The sequence below is a fragment of the Triturus cristatus genome, chromosome 9, assembly GCF_964204655.1.
Source record: "Triturus cristatus chromosome 9, aTriCri1.1, whole genome shotgun sequence".
Lineage (NCBI taxonomy): Eukaryota > Metazoa > Chordata > Amphibia > Caudata > Salamandridae > Triturus > Triturus cristatus.
Window position 1 is genome coordinate 389,162,221 of NC_140592.1, and position 22,415 is coordinate 389,184,635.

Here is a 22,415-nt window from a genome sequence, read left to right on the forward strand (position 1 = left end):
CTGACTCTAAGGGAAGTAATGGCTACTAGGAAAGCAACTTTCCATGTTAGAAACTGTAGTTCGCATTTGTGCAGAGGTTCAAAAGGTGGACTCATTAGTCTTGTGAGGACACTATTTAAGTTCCACACAGGGGAGGGGGGTACCCTGGGTGGAATTATTCTTTTGAGGCCTTCCATAAATGCTTTGATGGCAAGTACCCTGAAGAGTGATAAGTGTTGTCTATTTTGTAAATCGGCTGCAATGGCAGCGAGGTGTGATCTAATAGATGTATAGGCTAAGTTACACCTTTTAAGATGCAGTAGGTAACCTATGATGTGTTGAATTGACACATCTAAAGGATTGATAGTGTTGTTGTGGCAATATATCACAAATCTTTTCCACTTGGCTGCATAGCCGGCTCTAGTGGTGGGGCGTCTAGCTTCTCGGATAATGTTCATACAGTCAAGGGGAAGGTTAAGGTAACCGAACTCTTAATACCTCAGGAGCCAGATCGCTAGGTTGAGCTGTGCTGGGTCCGGGTGTCTGATCTCTCCATGGTTCTGGGTTAAGAGGCGTGGGGAGAGGTGTAGGTTTTGGTGCGGGACTAGAGACAGTTCCAGTAACGTGGTGAACCATGGTTGTCTGGCCCATGTTGGAGCAACTAGGATGAATGTTGCTGCAGTTTGCGCACTACCAGTGGGATGAGTCGGAGAGGCGGAAAAGCGTACACAAATCTGCCTGACCAATTCATCCATATCGCATTGCCTTTGGACAATGGGTGTGGATGTCTGGTGGCGGACTTTGGGCATTTGGCGTTTGTGTGTGGCGAAGAGGTCTATCTCTGGCTGCCCCCACAACTGGAAAAAGGGTTGAAGAACTTGTGGATGAAGTTCCCACTCGTGAATCTGTTGCGTTTGATGACTTAACAGATCGGCGATGCGGTTCTGGACTCCTGGAACATGTTGGGTTGGAGAAAAAGGTTTTGAGGAACAGCCCATCTCCAAATGCTTTGCGCTAATTTCGGAGAGCTGTAGGGAATTTGTCACGCTCTGTTTCTGTATGTAGTACATGGCTGTCATGTTGTTGGTGCGGACTAGGACAGCTATGCCTGATATTTGCTTTTGGAATGCCTTTAGGGCTAGAAAAATCACAAGTAACTCCAGGTGATAGATGTGGAGTAACTTTTGTTGTGGAGTCCACTTGCCCTGCGTGGTGTGATGTAATAGATGAGCTCCACAGCCGGAGAGCGATGCGTCCGCTGTGAACATATTCTGTGGAACCGGCTCGAGGAACGGTTGCCCTATGGAAAGGTTTTTGGTGTTCCACCACTGCAGAGAGCGATAAGTGCGGCCTTCCACCAACACCAGATCTGTTAGCTGACCTGAAGCTTGGTTCCACTGACGTGCTAAGCACTCCTGCAGAGGACGCATTTGGAGTCTTGCGTGAGGTACTATGAATATGCAAGAGGCCATCATCCCCATGAGCTGCATGAACACTTGAGCTGGAAGAGAGTGTTGCGGCTGAAATTGTTAGGAGTTTCTGTATACTTGCTATCCTGGCCGGACTGGGGTAAGCAAGTGCTTTGGAGGGGTCTATTGTGGCACCTAGGTACTGGTGTATGTTGGACGGTTGTAGATGAGACTTTGAGTGGTTTGCTGTGAACCCTAAGTCGTGGAGTAGCTGCATTGTTGCATGGGTGTGACGTACACTGATTGTATGAGTTGGCTTTTATGACACAATCGTCCAAACATGGGAAGACGTGAATGTGTTGTCTTCTCAGGTAAGCTGCAACTACCGCCAGACACTTGGTGAATACTCTGGGTGCTGTGGTGACTCCAAAAGGCAGTACTTTGAATTGGTAGTGCTGGCCTTCCACTACAAACCTGAGATTTTCTGTGAGAGGGGTGAATGGGAATTTGAAAGTAGGCGTCCCTGAGATCTAGAGTGGCAAGGAAGTCGCCTTGGGACAGGAGAGGAAGGACTTGTTGAAGCGTGACCATGTAAAAGTGGTCTGAGTGTATGTAGAGATTTAGGGGTCTGAGGTCTAGGATAGGTCTCAGAGATCTGTCCTCCTTTGGGATGAGGAAATACAGAGAGTAGACTCCTGTGTTTTGATAATGCAGGGGGACTGGTTCTATTGCATGTTTTTGTAGGAGGGAGATTACCTCCTGCTTTAGAAGTGATAAATGTTCTAATGACATTGGGTACTGTCTGGGTGGTATGGTTGAGGGAGTAGAGGTGAATTCCAGACAGTAACCTGTTTGAACGATTTGCCTCACCCACCTGTCTGTGGTGATTGTGTTCCAGACAGGAAGGAACTGTAGTAATCTTCCCGACAGGTGTAGGATGGTCGGGGGGGGGGGGGGGGGGGGGGGGGAGCGGAGGAAGTCATTGGGTAAGGGTGGAGGCCGAGCGGGTGTGGTTAGTTCTGCCTCTACCGTTATTATTGCCTCTGTTTCCGCCTCCGATAACCCTTGCTGAATGTGGTTTGGGTGGGAGTCTTGTAAGACGTGGAGGGGTTGTCTGAGGAATAACCTCTGGAGTTGCCTCTGTAAGACGAAAGGAGCGTCTGGGAGCTTGCGATTGCAAGGCTCCCATTGATTTAGCCGTGTCAGTGTTTTTCTTCGTCGTCGAGAGATGAATCCACGGTAGGTCTGAACAAGTGTTCCTGGTCAAATGGCTGATCGAGAATGGAAGTTTGTACTTCAGGTTTAAAACCGGAAATGCGTAGCCAAGCGTGTCTAGGACACTTGTGTTTATGGCTCGGGAGGCGGTGTCTGCCACGTCTAGAGCGCAGCGAATGGAGGTGTTCGTGATGAGCTTACCCTCTTGTATAAGGTAGTTAGCCCGGTGTTTATATTTGTCAGGCAGGTGCTGCACTAGGGTCTCCAACTGGTCGTAGTGCGCCCTATCATACCTAGCTAACAAGGCTTGAGTGTTGGCGATACGCCATAGGTTAGCTGCTTGAGATGCTGTGCGTTTACCTGAAGCATCCAAGAGTTTGGATTCCTTGTCGGGAGGTGGAGCATCCCCTGATGTTTGAGAGTTAGCCCTCTACCTGGCATTGGAGACTACTAACGAATCCAACGGAACGTGGCCTTTAATGTCTGCTGGGGCAGCTTTACATTTCTTTTCTATCCTTGGGTTGATAACCCTAGCACTAACGGGGTCTTTAAACACGTCAGGTGCATGGTTAATAACCGCTTTTAGCATTTGTAGAATGGAGGTTGTCTTTTGCGAGATATCAAAAGTATCCGTTAAAAAATCCTCATCCACGGGGTCTGTGTGTAAGTCAACCCTGAACGAGCTGGTTGAAGCCCATGGGATCCTCTGGAGGGGAAGGTCTAGAGGGATAGATGCCATCCTGTGGCACGTTAGTGACATCTGGTGTATTGTAATCGTCCCATAGGTCTGGGGTATGAGGTGGACTAGGATCCCCTAGTGGCTCATTATCTGCACCCTCCCCTGTGTCATCAGAAGTGTCATCATCGTCCATTGGTGGAGAAAATGGTGTAGGAGTGTGGTGTGGTGGAGAAGGGATCCCGAGAGGAGATGTGGCAATGTCCTTTTTAGGTGCTGGAGCCGGTGTAGGCGAGTCCAGTGGTCTCTTTTTAGAACTGAGAATCAGTTGACCAGTCTTTGGATCTTTAAGAAGAGTCTTATGAGTGGGATTCGGTTTAAAAAGCTCTTCTGTGGGAGGCATGTCCTTCAGTGCCGATTTTTTCGGTTCCGAATACTTGCGCTGCACCGAAGGTAGAGTGGTTTTGTGCTCTTTGGTCTTAAACGTGAGGTTTTGAGGTGTCTGTAGAGACCTGTGGAACCGGGTGTTTTTTTAGCTCCGAAGTTTGTCTGTAGTCTTCGGTAGCGTCTTTTTTAGCAGTTCCGATAGTTTTTTCGGAGTCAAGGGATTGGCGCCGGTAGGTTTGGGTATAGAGTGCGTCGATGTGGAGGCAGTAGTGGGCACCGAGGAGGAGGACGGTGTCTTCTTTTTCGGTGTCGGGTCTGAGTTTCGGTACCGACGGCAGGCTGACTCGAACCAGAGTGGCCTGAAGACTTTGTTGGCTTCTTGGCCAGGCCCGGAGGCGGGGCATGAGAAGTACTTTCTCGGTATGCACCTGGGCCCGAAGGTGAAGGTGTGACCAACGCCTTTTTTGGTGGTAGGGGGGAGGGGATCGGGGGGGGGGGGGGGGCGTGGTCGACGGAATTACTTACGACCCGTTGCCCAGGAGTGATGTCTTCGATGTCGGAGTCTGCTTCGGAGGCGCTGACGAGGCCTTCTTTGACCCCGCTTCTGTTCGGGTACATAGACTCCCTCTTGGAAGATGTCGTCAGGAATGGAAGTCGACGAGCGAGCCTTTCTTCTTCGGGCTAGACTATCCCGAATGGTTTTTTTTGGAGCGGAAAGAGGCACAAGCTGGACAGTCTCTGGCCTCGTGCTCCGGCGAAAGGCAGAGGTTACACACCTCATGCAGATCTGTGTGTGGGAATTTCGACCCACATTGAGGACACTTCTTGAATGGAGTCCTTTCCATGAGCCAGATGTAGAGGCCCAGGTAGGCCCGAAGGCCTTCGTCGACGACCGGAATCGAGGACTTCGATGTGGGTGAAATGCGCGAGGATCGGGATCGCGATATAAAACAATACCGTAGAAAAAAGGTGAATGATTGCGCGTTGAAAGTGGGATCGGTAACGGTACCGAGCTGGAGCGCGATAAACACATCAGAGCCCAATGGCGGAAAAAAGCAATCGGAGGATGGAGCCAATGCCCATGCACACTATGATTCAAAGGAGGAGTCACCTATCCCGTGACTTCCAAAGACTTTTCCAAGACAAAAACAAGTGCACATATCCGGGCCCAACACCAGATGGCGATCTATGCTCAGTGTGTGATCTGTAGCTCATATGCCTCGAACATCCTCTTTCCTAAGCTAGCCACCTCTTGGATTTCCTATCCAGTTGTGGTAGGGAACACCCCAGGATTTGTTTTGGAGGTAGAAGCCTGGACCATCAGTGTAGGAAAGTAGGCTTTCATGGTTACCCCCACTTCTTGCCTGATGTTTTTGACCTAGTCTGCTGGGATTCTGCTAATCAGGACCCCAGCAACTGTGCTGTCCCCCAGTCTTGAGGGCCACCGTAGGAAGATCGAGGTTGATGAACTCAGCTGTCCGACGGAGCACCATCATGTAGGAGGCACCTACCTCCATGGTAGGCGGGGAGAGGCAAACCCCGGGTCAGAAGAGACAAAGGTCGCCGGCGTCCTCCAAGTCGTCCACCCAGTCCTGCTCGGAGTCACACTGATGGCCAAGAGGGTCCTCGGACCCCTCCCAGTCATCCTCCACCTCTTTTGCATGGGGAACAGACCGCGGCGCCAGAGCTGGAGCCAGAGAAGGAACATATGGCGTCGGAAACGGTGCCGTGAACGGCACCGGCCGGGGCCGAGCCGGCGCCGCGTCCCAATGTGGATCCCAGGTAGGAACGAAATGGTCCTGGAACCGGGGCAAGGGCGTGACAAACGGCACCCACTGCGGCACCGGAGGCAGAGCCGAGGGTGGCGCTGGGGCCGGCAGCGCTGGACCACGTGGTGCCGGGGCCGGAACCAACAGCGCAGGCTCCTGTGGCGCTGAAGCTGGATCCGCCGACGGCCCAACAGGATCTAGACATGTGACCGCGGGGCCCGAAGGCGAGCCAGAGCCCTAAAAGGGCGGTCCATGGTGGCAAGAAATTCTTGCTCCTGTTCGGGAGTCGCCAACGGATCCGGGTAAGGCGGGTAGGCCGCGGGACTCCCAGGCTCCAAAGGAGCCGCAGGAGCAGAACCCCTGTCCCCCTCGTCTGCATCAGAGGACCGACAAGGGGGGGGGGGGGGGGGGGGGAACGGGACATCGGAGAGCGAACACGCTTTGACTTCTTTTATGTCGTCGCTTACTGGAATCCGAGGGCTAAGACTTGGAGCTCGAGGAGCGACGACTGTGGCCCCGCGAGCGTTCCCGGGAACGGTCCCTGGAACGGCGTTGGGACGAGTGCCCGACCTCCAGCAGCTGCCGGCGCCGCTCCCTCAAGGCCATGGCCCGACAGTCCCAGCAGGACCGGGAGTCGCGGTCGGTCCCCAGGCAGTAGAGGCAAACATCGTGGGGTCCGCCACCGACATATTGCGACGGCAGGCCCCACAAGACTTAAATCCAGGCAGCCCTACGTGCACCAAGGAAAAAAGGGAGACAAAAAGTCTCAAAAGTGTAGTCAAAAAGTGACTAAGGTACGTAGTCTAACCGGATCTGCACTTGCTGGCGCGGAAAAAGAAAGAACTGACGTTAGTGCGCATGGGTGGCGCCCAAGTAGTCTCTGTGACATCATCTCGGCGCATACGACGCCAGTGACGGACGTGGAGCCGCACGACGCCACCTACTGACGCATAGGGGTACTGCTACGAAAAGACTTTCCGGATCCAGTCCGACGCCTGGGGATATTCTAATGTAAGGAATCTATCACTATCATGTCTCTTTCAGATGTCCAACTATATAATGGCTCCAGCGAACTTGGTCCTGTTTGGTATCTAACATGTTGGAATCATACCCAAACACCGATTCCAGTGTTGGAAGTATGATCCATGTACTGGGAGGCCCCTTAGGGAACCATCCCCCTGTACTCCTGGTAACATACCTGCCAGCAAACTAGAGTGTTGCTGTTTACCACAGACACAATTATGACCTCCTGCTGCAGAGCCAGGCTCGAGAAGGTAGAATAGGCTTCCTGTCACAGGGAGATATGACCACTTCCCAGACAGGACTTGGTGCATTGTGCTGGGGTGGGGGCGCTTGCCAGCGCCACCAGACTGCTTTGAATGGCCCAGATGGTGCCCCACTTGCATACTCCAGTTTGAGTCAGTTCAGGAACCCTTAGATCGCGCTCTGGCATGAAACTGGACAAAGGACAAGGGAGTACCCCCCCCACCTTCTGTCCAGCCCCTCCTCTGGGAGGGAACCCCAATTGGTTTCAACCCTTTCCATAGGGTTTTTAAGAGCTCTCCTGTTTTGGGTCCCCAGATTAATCGTGGGACCAAACTCAACCCTGACTCTACATCATTCTTCATCCGTCTGGACACTTGGACTTCGACTAGAACAGACTGCAACAAGGAAGACTCCTGCTGCTCCTGGTCTCGTTGTTCTTCAAGTCTTCTGCGTCATCCAGGTTATCCAGTAGAGCTGTGTGCATCAAGGATATCCAAAGAAATCTCCCATTGAATGAAAGTCACTCCCCTGCATCTGCAGGCACTGCAACAAAGCTGACCAGTCTGCTGCTTCTGGCGTCCTACAGACTTTGAGGCTCAGCAACACAGGTTGCGCTTCTGAAACGGAGGCTAGACCTGTTCTCCCTGCAATTTTGAGGACCGTATCCCTCGTCTGAACTGCAGGCACCAAACCCATGTGCACCCTGTTGACTTGCCGTTGCCAAGGCTTTTTGGCTCTGCATTCAGGAGATCTTCGGGCTACAAGAATCTCTAGCCTCTGGCACCTCACTTCCTGAAGATCAGTGTCCTCCCTGCAGATCTTGAATTGTGGGCTTCCATTTTTGGAGAGCTGCCTGAGGTCCTCCTGTGACTTTAGCAGGCGAGTACTCGAGGGTCTTCATTTGCTTCAGTGGGTATCCCTGCTTGCTCGAGCCTGCTCGGACTCTCCCGATGCTGGAAAGTTTGCTTCTCTTTAATCTCCATGCCAGTTGTAGCTACCAAGGCTTGTTGGTGCTCAAGCCAGACACTGACCACCTAGTCACAGACATCCGATGCAGGACAAATCGTACACGGCTCCTGGTCTTCCCCAGCATCACTTGGTCCTCACAGCTGCAGCAACAAGCTCACAGTTGACTCTTCTGAACCTCCTGAAATCAGTGGGCATTGTGTCTTCGTGCCTCCTGGTCACCTCCTAATGGCAGACTCTGTCCCCTATGCTTGTAGGTTCTTCACTTCCAGAATCCACCTTTGGATTCTTCCAGACTTCAAGGACTCCTCCAGAGGCATTTTCTTCAAAGTCTCCCATTGTCGTCAATGGCAGGTTCTAATGTCTCTTCACCCCTACGCACCTGGCTTCCCTAGTGTAGGTAACCTTGTTTCTGGGGCATCCATGGGTGGGGTAACTCTCCAACCTTCAGCCCTCCAAGGGAGTTTTTCTAGGCCCTCTATGAAGGGTCCTTTATCTTCAAAACTGCAACCGCGACTTCACCATTGACCTCCATAAGGCACGCAACTGTTTCCACTCTGCACACAGCCTCCATGGGGTTCTTGGGTAAATACCTTGGGTGGGTCCTTGTGTCTCTAGCTCCTCTGAGTCTTCTGGTCCATGTTCCATTCTCCTTTGCAGTTCGTATTTCACTTTATTAGTATATGGTTTGTGCTCTATATTGTGATACTTTGCTTTAAGTATTCTTGTGTATTGTGTGGATATCTCTTGGTAGGAAATACCAACGTGTTAGTGATTGTGTGTGTAATAAATATTCTTATTTTTGCAAATCACTGAGTGGTTTCTTTTCATACAACTTCCACTAAGGATTAAACAGGTAAAAAGATGCTTAACACTCCTTCAAGATAATCCTGAAGGCTGCTCTCCACAGCTACCACTTTGAGAGCGTTCTTTGGTCAAAGATCACTAAAATACCATAAGGGTTGCTTGGATTACTGAAGGTGCACTACTTGAATAAGTGTGCACCATATACTAAGCCAGCCTCCTACAACCAGACTCTCCAGGGTAGAATGCTGGGTGAGGGTGGCTGGGTCCCTGGGAGCAGGGCAATGGCAGCAGGAGATAGTCCTGTGCACAGGAGTGCCTGTGCAGGGCTTGTCGCAGGCCCTGAGCAGGACACCAGTGAGGGCTTAATTGTAGGGGAGTAAGGGCTCTGAGGGGTATACCCTGGGTTGAAGCACCTCTGTCAAGGCATTGGCCCTGACCTTAACCATGGGCAACTGAAGGTCCAGGACCTCAGCTGCCTGAAGGTCCAGGACCTCAGCCGCCCTCCGGACCACTTTCGGAAAAGAAGTCCCTTCGCTGTAGCCAATGCGGGAGGAGAGGAGGCCAGTGTCTTGTGAAGTGTCCAAGCCACCTGCATTGGCCAAGTCCTCATGCCAGGTGTCACAGGCCATGGCCTCCAATGAGGATGGAAAGAGGCGGGATGTGGAGGGTTTGTACAGCCATTAAGATTCTTCGATCCCATTTGTGTTCTTCTAGGGGGCCTTCAGGGAACTAGGACTCCAAATTCTCTTCAGGCTGTGTGAGCCTGGTCAGTGCCAGAACAGACGTCAAGCGACACTGGTCCGGCCTTTGTCAGAGTCGGCAATCACAGTGGCATGATCCGGATCCACCAACAGATCCGGAGGGCCCAACTGATGCAGAGGTTAGACACGCAGGCAGAGCCCTAGTCAGTTCCTTCCGAACCCATGGGTGCTCCAGAGGAATCCAGCCACCCAACAAGATGGCCCATGGCTTATAAAACTAAGTTGGGAGGAGGGATGTGTCAGACATGGTAGGAGTAGTCACTCCACAAACTCAGGGAAGCACAGAGCAGACCAAAGGTCAGGCGTGGTTCCAAAGGGACAACCTGGGAGCTTGGCCTGGAGGCCTTTCTCTCAGGCCTTGTCCAATGAATGAACCAGTGCATAGAAGTCGAAGAATCCTTCAACTTCTTGCTGTACTTACCTGAAATCCGGATTCGTGGATATGACTGCTGCCAGTGATCAGAGCAGTTTTAGTCTCATGGATAGTGGCCATAAGCTTCATGGTCTGCTCGCGAATGGGTATTGGATTCATGGTCCTGCAATTCTGGCAGGCCTTGGAGTCGTGGTTCTACTCCAGCAGCACAGACACACCAAGTGTGGGTCTGTCACAGACATTTGCCAGCGACAGGCACAAGGTGTGAAACCATATGGTTTTTTTCCCCAGACGCATACTCCAAATAAGGTGAAGGTCGACAAAATGGTCAAAAAAAGGGCAGTCAAAATACGACTGAGGGGAGGTAGTCTGGAACCGCACTGATGGCATGGAAAACAAAGAAACGAGGTCAGCATGCTGGGGCACAACTTCTATAGGTAAAATGCACATAACTGAAGGTGCAGGCGACAGCACGGAGCCAACTGAGGTCCCATACCAGTGCGCAAGAGGACTGCAAAAACATTTACAGATCCAGTCTGGCACTCGGGGAATATTCCAAAGTAAGCAATCTGCAACTAGAAGTAGTCAGATAAATATATATACTTTTAATCCGATAAATATAACATAGCTAGGATTAAAATCTAGTACATATAACCATGTAGGAACATGTATTGCAAAACAAAAAAGGAAGAATTATCAGAACAAACAGTGTGTCTTGACAAGTGCACTTCTACTTTACATGTGACTGGGCACATCAAGCTTATTTCTCCCAAGAATGACCAGTGGATAGAAGATGTCCAACATATGAGCTCCTACCCATTTGGAAAACATATCATCCAACTTCTGTGGTATTTTCAGACCAGGTGAGAGGAGGTGAAAATAGAGAATATTTACCACTATTGTTATATGACGTGATATAGAGCCCTTATTCATAGGACCATGGTTATATTTTCTCAATATAAAAAGTCCTGAGGTAGAGTGCCACGTTTTTAATTTATTGGATCATAATTTAGTGATTCCTATATGGTGGGACAGGATTTAGGAGGGTGTAGAATTTTAGATACTGACTCAGTCTGGTTGGTAAGGTGAAAAAGGTGTGTGTGTTGTGGGGTGCTGCAGCAGCTATAGATGTATGAGAAGGATGAACGAAGGTATACTCCCTGAAAAAGATGGGATGAAAAATTCAAGATTAGCACCAGAATGTCAACGGATGCCAGATAAATGACTATTTTATCTGTGTGTATATAAACTGTGCACATAGTAATAATGTACATAACTGTTTGCATACCATTGCAGGGCTACGAATTGAGTTTTTTTTCTTAATATAAAAAGAAACCGTCTGCTTTAGTTGATGTATCTGGAAGTTGTTCATGTTATTAATGATGGACTTAATTGTTTTTGTTTTGCAGATATTGTAATGTTTTCTAACTGCAAGGAAGATATTTTAGTCCTGAAGTATGTGGAGCCCATATAATTTACCCACCAAAACGTAATGAAACACTGGCATTATCTGCTGGCACTGGTAATTCTTATTAGAAATAAGGTTCGTAAGTGCCCGATGAAGAGTAGAAGTGTATATGTCAAAAAGACTCATTTGGTCTGATAGAATTCTTCCTTTTGGTGTTGTGCAAAATAGGTTTTCATGGTTGTATGTACCAGATTTTAATCATTGCTATATATTAGATTTTTATCAGGTTAAAAGAATACATTTAAAACTATATTTTTCTAGTATTTTGACATTAATTTCTGCTATTCTTTTGAGTTGAGGAATCTACTTTAAAATGTGTGAGATAGTGTTTGTGCAAGTGTGTTTTTAAAAATATAGAAGATGTGTTTTTTCTTTTTTAAATATACTGAGGGGAGCATACTTTGGTTTGGCTTAGGTAACCCTGTCCCCTTAGTTTGAGGGCTTCCTCTTATCTGGATGGTAAGCAAGTTATCTAGCAACTGCTTTCTGAATACTGATGAAACGCATTCTGCCTGAATGCTCAGTTTGAAAAACCAAGAAAGGAAACAGGGGAGGGGGGAGGGTGCAGGGTTTAACTCTACCATAAGATTTTTAATCAAGAGTGGTCAATCCCTACGCTCCAGCTCCAAATCGCCCTTACAAGTCCCCAAGATTAGGAAAGCAAGAACAGGAGGAAAATGCTTCTCCTACCAGGCCCCTCGCATTTGGAACCAGCTACAGCTGGCCTTAAGACAATGCCCTGACCACTGGAAATTTAGGAAAGTTCTCATAACCGCCCTGTTCCTAGTCTGATAACCTCGAGCGCTGAGATACCCTCCCGGGGGTGATTCAATACGCTATATAAAATAAAAAGTCAAAATCAATGCATTAATAGTGTCTATTTGTAGTAATTCAAAGGGTTATGTTATGAATCAAGCTCAGCTGCCACCATGTTCATTTATTGTAAGCAAGTTATTTTAAAGGCAGGGCTGTCCGTAGGTCTTGCATTTGCAGACAAACAAGCAAACCATTTTAGTTCAGTGTTCACCCAATCAGAAGGCAAATTAAATACATGCATTTGACACTTTGCGCCTTACGGTATCAGAGTTCATCCTGCACATTCGCAACAAAAGTATACCACAACAAGAAAAAACAAGTCTTCGTGTGTAGCAGGCCAAACTTACCTTTTTGGAATGTACCAGTTGACCTTCAACTGTGACCTCCAACCACCCTGTTGATGTTGGAGTACCCTCTCCAGTCTGAGCAAAAGAAAAGCAAATGGTCATTACGCATTTGAATGTTGCTTCCATTTACCTCCCCATACACCGGAATACACAAACATAATAGCGGCATATGTGCGATTCAAAAGACTTTCATATAATAGTCTGATAAATAGGAGTGCTCGAAAGGGGTAAACGGATTAGATAAAACCTAATCTATCTAGTTATTTCAATTAAACCAATTTGCAATACATATCATCAGAAATACGTAGTAGGTTCATCTTTATTAAAATAAACATTGGTAGACCTCAATAATATTCACCTGGGGCCGTATACCAAAGAGTGCCCCGGGGACGTAATGGGCATTTGCGCCCGCTACGAGCGCCCCCGGGGCACTATGGTATTACAGAAGTGGCCACAGATGTTTGTGCAGCCCCTTCAGTAATAACGATAGCACTTGCAAACAAAGCGCCAGTGTAATCTGCAGAAGGCATTGCCTCATTTGCATGGGGGCGTGCCTCATGCAAATGAAGGAATCCCTTTGCCTCTGCGCCCGCGTCGTATTACAGACATGGGCGCAGAAGTAAAGCAGCAGTCAGGAGGCGCACTGACAGTGCACCACCTAAAAAGTGGCGCACTGTCAGTGCACCCTCTGAGAGCAGCCCCTGGAGGCAGGAAAGGGGGTCCTATGGACCATCCAAACATAAGCTTCGAGGCGGATGCAGTCACTGACTGCACCCGCCTGCAATGGGATCTCCAATCCCCTTTGAAAGTGCAGCTTTAAAGCAGCCGCTCAGTTTTTCACAGGAATGTGCTGCCCCCAGGGCAGCACAAGTTCACGGCTGCCCTGGGGGCAGCGCACTCCCCATAATGCAGCACATTTGCATTGGGCGCACCTTTTAAAAGGTGCGCTTGGCACAACAATTAAAATGCGCATTTAATGCAAACAGACACCCCTGTTGTGTCCACGCCACATTGCTAAGCTACAGAACCTGCATCGTCTACACAGACACCAGATTATGTACTTTCTAACTTTCATTGAGAAATTGGCAGATTTATTCCTTTCATAAAGTGAAGGGAGTTGGTGAAATGTTTGGCATTAGACTGGAGAACAAAGATAACTTTAAAGAAGAATGAACCACCACTTTTGGTGAGAGACTATGAAGATTGTGTAATTAAGCATATAGGTACATGCATTATAAAATAATGCATTTTTAAGACTTGTGGCAATCTTGAGTTTGGTTCCACCTATGGAGTTCTACATGACTCCATGGGCTGACGGATACAGCCACAATCTTTTTTTCAAGCACTTATCAGTCTTCCTCCTGTGTGTACCTTCCCTCCAAAAAGCACTCACCATTTTCAAAATATCCTTTTGAGGGGCTCAGTTTTTGCAGTTAAGAATACACAAGTGGTCTCAAATCTAAACACAATCAATGAAATTATAACGCAGCCCATTAAATACCAGGAGCACGTAGAATTCACTCAAGACCTGAAAACTGAAGACCTCTGTAGAAAGCATACATTTAAGATAGTCCAACATAAATTCCCACTAGTAAACGCATGCACCAAAATCCTAAATAGTCTAAAATTATCCATTTTAAATCTGCTTCAATATGCATCAGAAAATGTTCATAATCTATATTATCTCCCCCAAGGCCACCTATGCATTGTCCCCTCACCCCATCCAATTCACTTCCATATTAAAAAAAAAAAAAAAAAAAAAAAAGAAGGTCTTCAAGTTAATCTGATGAACAGCTTTACAATAAATCTTGCCTTTAAGAGCTGCTTGCGCAGAAAATAATACTTACTATCGCCAGCTTGCCTGGGAACATTTCTTCCAGTTCCGCCTTGAGCCGTTGATACTGAAAAAAAGCAAAAACAAGGTTCATGCGCCAGAGCTCCAGTTGAGTAACCTACATATTCCCCAAGTCATGTATGACAACAAAACAGACCGCTGTGAGAAGTAATTAATGGTGCCAGATTGCAGCACCATGAAGGGACAACACCATAGACCTGGTGGATTTAATACCCATCCTTTTCATGTTCTTTCTTCTGCCGTTTCCATATGTATTGAGATTTTTCTTATCATTGATGACCTCCAAGAAGACCTTGGATACTGCAACCCCTGACCCGTTTATCATTCTCTGGTACTCTTGCCGAGCGACCTGCACCGACATTCTCATGCCGTGCAAGTTTGGAATTCATTTGTACCTTGCAATACCTAGATCTCTTCATACTACTGATGGGAGATGTTACCCCTACTGCTTGGATCGGTTCCGTTGATTAAAGTATTGCCTCAGTTCTTTTGGCGGATTTATTAATCCTTCACACGGGGGCTCAGATTGGGGGTGGCAGCAGCATTCATTTATTCCCGAAGACCACCCCATCAACTTGCGCAGCTGAGGTGGAAAAACCTTCAACCATTAGTTACCCTTTGTTAGTAAAGAAGCCCTACTGAACGTTTTACTAACAACTATAATGTTGGTTTTTGTTAATATTGTTTGGGAGTAGTATATATTTTAACTACCCCCGTCGCTTAGGCATTGATCATTGCACGCTCCAGCCACCACTGTAGATTTGTTTTTTAAAGTGAGGTGAAGCAAACTGTTGCAGATTTTTTTTATGTTGTTTTATTTTGCGCAAGCTCAACCCCAAGTATTACAGCACTTTATATGAGCACCAGTTGCATTGCACAAATACACAATTTGTTTTTTATTTAGTTTTTTTACACACTGGGAAATTAAGTGATTTCCCCAGAGATGTTTGACCGATGCAGGGACTGTTTACCTAGTTTCAAAGTCGGCAGATCATATCTTTACATACACACAAATTACCTTTATATTTCACTATACTAATTCATCACTAATCCTTCATGGGTTCTGGAGTAGCATAGTACTCGCCGAGAAAGTGCTTATTCGCCTCGCCAGGGGTAGTAAGCGCTACATAAATGCAATAAATATACATACACACACTATATATATATATATATATCATCAAAATGTTGCCCCCTGCTTGGAGACGCACTCAATGATCAAGCAGGACCCCGTTTTTTTAGTGTCAGAGTCCTTTATTCGAGCACAACCGGCATGCATTTTCCAGACTTCAATGAAAAGCCCGACGCGTTTCGCGGCTCCTTGCCGCTTGTTCACGGACTAGCACAGGCGGTTCTGGCAGGTGTTGCGAGAGAGTTCAAATGCCCTAATTAAGTACTTGGTTACCGCCCCCTAGTGGGTCCGCTCTGGTGCTTTGGTCCCAAGGGTTTGTGGGATTTGTAGTACTCACTCTCAAATATTCTCGCACCAGAGCGGACCCACTAGGGGGCGGTAACCAAGTACTTAATTAGGGCATTTGAACTCTCTCGCAACACCTGCCAGAACCGCCTGTGCTAGTCCGTGAACAAGCGGCAAGGAGCCGCGAAACGCGTCGGGCTTTTCATTGAAGTCTGGAAAATGCATGCCGGTTGTGCTCGAATAAAGGACTCTGACACTAAAAAAACGGGGTCCTGCTTGATCATTGAGTGCGTCTCCAAGCAGGGGGCAACATTTTGATGAAATTATACGGCCAGTCCAGGTCGTGGAGACTGCACCACCTTTGAAAATTAAAGGACTGCTGCGAGGTACTGGAACCTGCGCGCCAGCAGAATGACAAGTTTCAATGCCATTAGAAACCGGGTGCCAATCCAGAGACCCACTGGAGGGTAAATAAGTATGCACTGAACGACGGGAATGGCAGAACCCACCGAAGGGAGAGAATATTTGAGAGTGAGTACTACAAATCCCACAAACCCTTGGGACCAAAGCACCAGAGCGGACCCACTAGGGGGCGGTAACCAAGTACTTAATTAGGGCATTTGAACTCTCTCGCAACACCTGCCAGAACCGCCTGTGCTAGTCCGTGAACAAGCGGCAAGGAGCCGCGAAACGCGTCGGGCTTTTCATTGAAGTCTGGAAAATGCATGCCGGTTGTGCTCGAATAAAGGACTCTGACACTAAAAAAACGGGGTCCTGCTTGATCATTGAGTGCGTCTCCAAGCAGGGGGCAACATTTTGATGAAATTATACGGCCAGTCCAGGTCGTGGAGACTGCACCACCTTTGAAAATTAAAGGACTGCTGCGAGGTACTGGAACCTGCGCGCCAGCAGAATGACAAGTTTCAATGCCATTAGAAACCGGGTGCCAATTCAGAGACCCACTGGAGGGTAAATAAGTATGCACTGAACGACGGGAATGGCAGAACCCACCGAAGGGAGAGAATATTTGAGAGTGAGTACTACAAATCCCACAAACCCTTGGGACCAAAGCACCAGAGCGGACCCACTAGGGGGCGGTAACCAAGTACTTAATTAGGGCATTTGAACTCTCTCGCAACACCTGCCAGAACCGCCTGTGCTAGTCCGTGAACAAGCGGCAAGGAGCCGCGAAACGCGTCGGGCTTTTCATTGAAGTCTGGAAAATGCATGCCGGTTGTGCTCGAATAAAGGACTCCGACACTAAAAAAACGGGGTCCTGCTTGATCATTGAGTGCGTCTCCAAGCAGGGGGCAACATTTTGATGATATATATATATATATATATATATATATATAACCTACTGGCGGTCGCCAGTAGGTAGTTATAGTTAGGACCACGTTTCCATAGGAAATCCGCAACATTCTATTTTGAATAACTTTGGCGCCGGTTGACGAATCCTCGCGAATTTTTCAAAATAGGTGGGGCGCTACGCTCCGCTCCTACCCTGAAAGTCTCGGGGGGATTCGTCGAGCGGGGGCTGAGATAAAAGGGGGGTCCCAAAACGCGTTTTTCCCATGCATTTTTCCATAGGACCTTTAGACACAGCTACAGCCCGAACGGCTGAACAGAATTACTTGAAATTTGGCAGAGAGGTAGTCCTCAGGTCAAGGAAGTGCCTTTTGTAGGTTTGGTGTAAATCTGTTCAGTAGATTCTGAGAAAATAGCCTTTAAATCAATATATATATCTGAGCCAGCGTACGGTGCGCTTACGGTGCGCTTACCGTACGCGTACGGTGGCGTGCGCGCGATTCTGATTGGCCCTTAGATCTTAGTAAACATTCGAATCGGTCGAAACCAGGAAGCGGCGGCCGCCATTTTCTCTCTCGCACTCTGACAGGGGGTTGAAAAACCAAGTGCAAAAACATGTAAAGGGGCTGTTTACACAGCTCCCAAGCACCTAGCCATGTCGAGGGAGTCCCCAACGATCCCCCAAGTGAAAAAAGTCAATTTTAATTTTTTCGAAAAATTTGCCGATTACGCTTACCGTACGCGTACGGTAAGAAATAATAAAAAAAAAAAATATCCACATTCTCCCCACCCCGTGTGCCAAAGGTGCCCGAAGGGCACCTTTTGTGCATGGCTTATTAGAGCTAAACAAAACATATATTTTACCTGTCATAACGATGCTCATCATATGTCCTCCATGTGCGCACGGTGCGTGAAGCGCATCGTGCGTTCATGGCCCATCTAGCGTAACGTGGGCACGCGGTGCGCGAAGCGCACCGCGTGCTCACACTGCGCGCACGGTGCGCGAAGCGCACCGTGCGCGCACGGAACGAACTGCGTTAAGTGGGCGCGCACGCCACAAATGGCGTAAAGTAACTTAGCATTTAAAAAACCGTACAAAAATTCACTGAAAAAAACCATAGGTTTCACACACGTTATAGTTAGGAATTGGCATTTAAAAAAACCTTGCAAATTCACTGAAAAAACCATAGGTTTCACACATGTTATAGTTAGCTGGACATTTTACTGATAAAAAACCAATGAAATTCCCCCGGCAACTATAACTCACGCGACCGTAATCCTCTGCTGATGACATATGTGTCTTTATGAAAAAAAAATATTTGTAATATATGTATAGCTAAAATTTAATGGAAGAAGACATGGGCAAATAAGTGTCTAAATACAGTATTAGCATCAGCAGAGGATTGCGGTCGCGTGAGTTATAGTTGCCTACAGTAACTATAACGGGGGAATTTCATTGGTTTTTTATCAGTAAAATGTCCAGCTAACTATAACATGTGTGAAACCTATGGTTTTTTCAGTGAATTTGCAAGGTTTTTTAAATGCCAATTCCTAACTATAACGTGTGTGAAACCTATGGTTTTTTCAGTGAATATATATCTATACATACTATAGAATATATATATATATATATATATATATATATATATATATATATATATATATATATATATATATATATATTACCTACTGGCGGTCATCAGCAGGTAGTTATAGTTAGGACCTATTATCCATAGGAAAATCTTAACATTCTATTCCCAATAACCTTGCTGCCAGTTGACGAATCTTCGCAAAATTTTCAAAACTAATGGCCCGTTCCGGTCAGCTCCTATCCTGAAAGTTTGGGGGCGATTCGTCAAGCGGGGGCCAAGAAAAAAGGGGGTCCCAAAACACGTTTTCCCCATAGGAAATTTTAGACCCAGCTACCGCCTGAACTGCTGAACGGAATTCAACCAAATTTTGCAAAAAAGGTAGCTCTTGGTTCAGAAATGGTGTAAATCCGTTCAGTAGTTCCAGAGAAATTAAAAAAAATAGGAGGTCAAAAATCAATTTCCCATAGGAAACTTTAGACAGTTATAGCAAAAATTGCTGAACGGAATTACACCAAATTTAGCAAAAAGGTACTGCTTGGCTCAGAAAGCGTCTTTTAAAAAAATGGTGTAAATCCATTCAGTAGTTTGAGAAATTAAGAACTGAAGATAGTGATATCTAGAGCTACAGAGGATCCGCGCAACCTCCCGATCACGAGCTTCATGCTAATTGGCTCTCAACACTTCAAACCAGGAAGTGTTGGCAGCCATCTTGTGCCTCGAACCGAGGCACAAGAAAAGTGAAAAACAAACACGCAAAACACAAAAAGGGGGCAGGGTAGAAAACACCCTGACCCCCAAGGCCTGCTCAGGGGGTCCCACAAGTCACCCTAGGGCCCCAAATAAAAAAAAAAAAAAAAAAAAAGAAAAAAAAGAGTCAAAAACGCGGGATGCGCAAAGGATCCGGCGGCGAAAACGATAAAAAACGAAACACGGGCTCCCGCGGTTTGATTTTAATTAGCCCCCGGGTGGGCCAAGTCCAGAGAGCAATGTTTACATTATAATGGGTGGCCCAAAGGGGCTTCCCAGCACCGGGGACCGCCACTCCCCGGGGCTTTTCAAAAGTATTTGTGGGGGGGCTCATGGCCCTCCCGCAGCCCCGGGGACCGCCACCCCCTGGGGCTTCAATAGTAAATGGGTGGGGGACTCTAAGGCCCCCCCCCCCAAGCCCCGGCGACTGGCACCCCCCCCGGGCTTTTATAAAATATTGGCGGGGGCACATGGTCCCCCCGCAGCCCCAGGGACTGCCACCCCAGGCTAGTTAAAAAAAAAAATTAACTACCTGTGTGGGGGAGCTCGAACCCCCCACACGCCGCGGAGACCGCCACCTCCCCGGGGCTCTAATTATTAAAATTTGGGTGCCCGTTACAGACGCCCGAGCCCCAGGGACCACCACCTCTCCGGGGCTTTGCACATGTTGGGAGGGGGCTGTGCGGTCCCCCTCCTGGAGCCCTGTGATGGTCCTGGGGACCGCCACCCCCCAAGGCTGGCTCCTGCAGTGTCCCGGGGTGCCCACCCCCGGGACACTGCTGTTTGCTATGGCAGGGCGGGAGCCTCCCTGCCTCCCATAGCAAACTGCTTTGGTTTTTGGAAGAGAGGTACCCAGGTACCTCCAGTATGCACAAGGGAGCTGCGTTGCAGAGGTGTTGAGGCCACGCTCCTTTTTTACACCTCTCTGCAACGCAGCTCTGTGGCGCTTACTGGAGATACCTAGTGGGCTAGTTGGATCCTAGGGACCCTCAGGATTCAAGGGGTCTTAATCTCCCAACTTAATATGGCCACAGGGCGTGTTTACACAGTGGTGAAGAGAGGGGACGGGGCCTGAGGTGATGTGTGCAAACACGTCCTATGGCACGTTTTCAGTTGGGGGAAATAATTCCCCTTCAATCCTGAGGATTCCTGGGGGGCAACTAGCCCACCAGGTGCTTCCAGTAAGCGCCACTGTGCTGCGTGGCAGAGAGGTGGGCTACGCCGAGCCCCTTTTTACACCGCTCTGTGACGCTTACTGGAGGTACCTAGCGGGCTAGTTGGACCCCAGGGACCCTCAGGATTCAAGGGGACTTTATCCCCCAACATGAAACACCCACAGGGCATGTTTGCACACGTCCCCGGAGGCTCCCCCCCCTCCCTTCACCAGTGTGCAAACGCACCCCGTGGCACGTTTTAAGAGGCAGTTTTAATCCCCCTGCCCTATTATGTACTAGGGGCTTACAGAGGAGGTCATGCTAATCACAGGGGTACCCCAACGCACAGTGATCCCTAGGGTATGTAGGTGTTTTCACTGTATTCTAAGTGTTGTTTAGCATACCACTGGCTCTAGGCCTGGTTAGTCAGTCAGTTAACACCAGTACCAGTCTGAAAAAGTTGTGGGCACAGGATGATTTTGTAACAAGGCCCGTTTCTGCTCCTCTGTTGGTTCTTTCTGCACAGGTCTTGCTTCTTCCTGCACTTTTCTTAGTCTTTGAGGACTTCTGTTGCTTCTTTCCGCTTTTGTTTTGCTTCTTTCTGTGCTTTTTTCTTCTTTCTTCACGTCCTACCTCTGTAGGCATAGTTAGAAACTAGCATTTAAAACACCTTAAAAATTAACTGAAAAATACAATAGGTTTTAGGTAAGGTTAGTTAGTTGGACATTTCACTCGTACAAAACCATAGAAATTCCCCCGTTATAGTTAGTTCAGCTAACTATAACTCGCGCCCCCGCAATGCACTGCTGATGATGTCACACATTACATCACTGATGACAGTCAGTGACATCACAGATGACATCTATGTGATAAATTGATGTATCTTCTCACACCCTCATATAACCTTTGATACACCCACTCTAAATTACAGACTGCCATTCTCAAAACCATAGACACTCCAACATCAATAACTACATACCCATTCACCGATTCTTCGGATTACACACACATCCACTCACTCACCCGTACGGTCACTCATACTTATGGTCACTCAGTACAGGATTATCATATGCACTCATACACCTATATAGAAACTCACACACTGCCACTCATACATAGAGGTACTCACACACTTAAGTCATGCAAATAATTAATCACACTGCAAAGTAATCACCTATACAGTTATACACACACCAGCTCACTTACTCGTACAAATACTAGCACATACTTACGCTCTTATACAATCACTGATACAATCACAGACTCATCCATACAGTCACTCTCACAATCACACTCAGTTATAGCCATTTATATACTCCAACACACATATACTGCCTTTCACATATGTAGTTACTCACACATATGAAACAGATATGAATTCACTCACTAACACACCCACACACACTCACCGACCCATACAGTCCATCACAGATGCACTCTTGAAACCATGCACCCAGTGAATCACCCACTCACATATCTATGTACAGAGTCACACACACCCCACCCACACAAACACTCAGGCACCCATACAGATACTTAGACAACCAATCAATAACCCATATAGACACTCATGTTGCTATTCGCAAACCCATGCAGCCGCTCACACACCAACAGACAGACTGATACAGACATTCACACAGTTTACTCACTAACCCATGCATTCAGTAAGATAAGTTTAATCACTCACTTGGAGTCAGTCACGCACCTACTAAATCATCCATTCAGACTCTTATACACCCGCTCATTCTTCAATACGCCTTTCCCTATATATATTTTAAACTTATTTAAACTTTACAGAAACACACAGTCACTGGATGATGTCATCAGTGATGACACTGACCATGTCATGAGTGATGTAATATGTGAAGTCATCAGCAGTGCATTGCGGGGGCGCGAGTTATAGTTAGCTGAACTAACTATAATAGGGGAATTTCTATGGTTTTGCACGAGTGAAATGTCCAACTAACTATAATTTTCCTTAAAACCTATGTTATTTTCAGTGAATATATACAAGTTTGGCAAATAAATGTAGTTTCATTTCTAAAAGACGGAGTAATATGCAGTTTGCAAATATATCATTTTCTACTTTTTTCTCTCCAATGCACG

General features: G+C 47.5%; 1 long non-coding RNA gene across 1 annotated transcript in view; it reads right to left on the minus strand.

The window, feature by feature from the left end:
• Positions 1-22,415, minus strand: part of LOC146798009 (uncharacterized) — a 114,912-nt gene that overhangs the window by 58,179 nt on the left and 34,318 nt on the right. Inside the window, exons 3-4 of the long non-coding RNA XR_014968586.1 lie at positions 14,087-14,140; positions 12,240-12,314 (exon numbers count right to left, since the gene is read on the minus strand). This is a non-coding gene — a long non-coding RNA (uncharacterized LOC146798009). The remainder of the gene's footprint in view (positions 1-12,239; positions 12,315-14,086; positions 14,141-22,415) is intronic.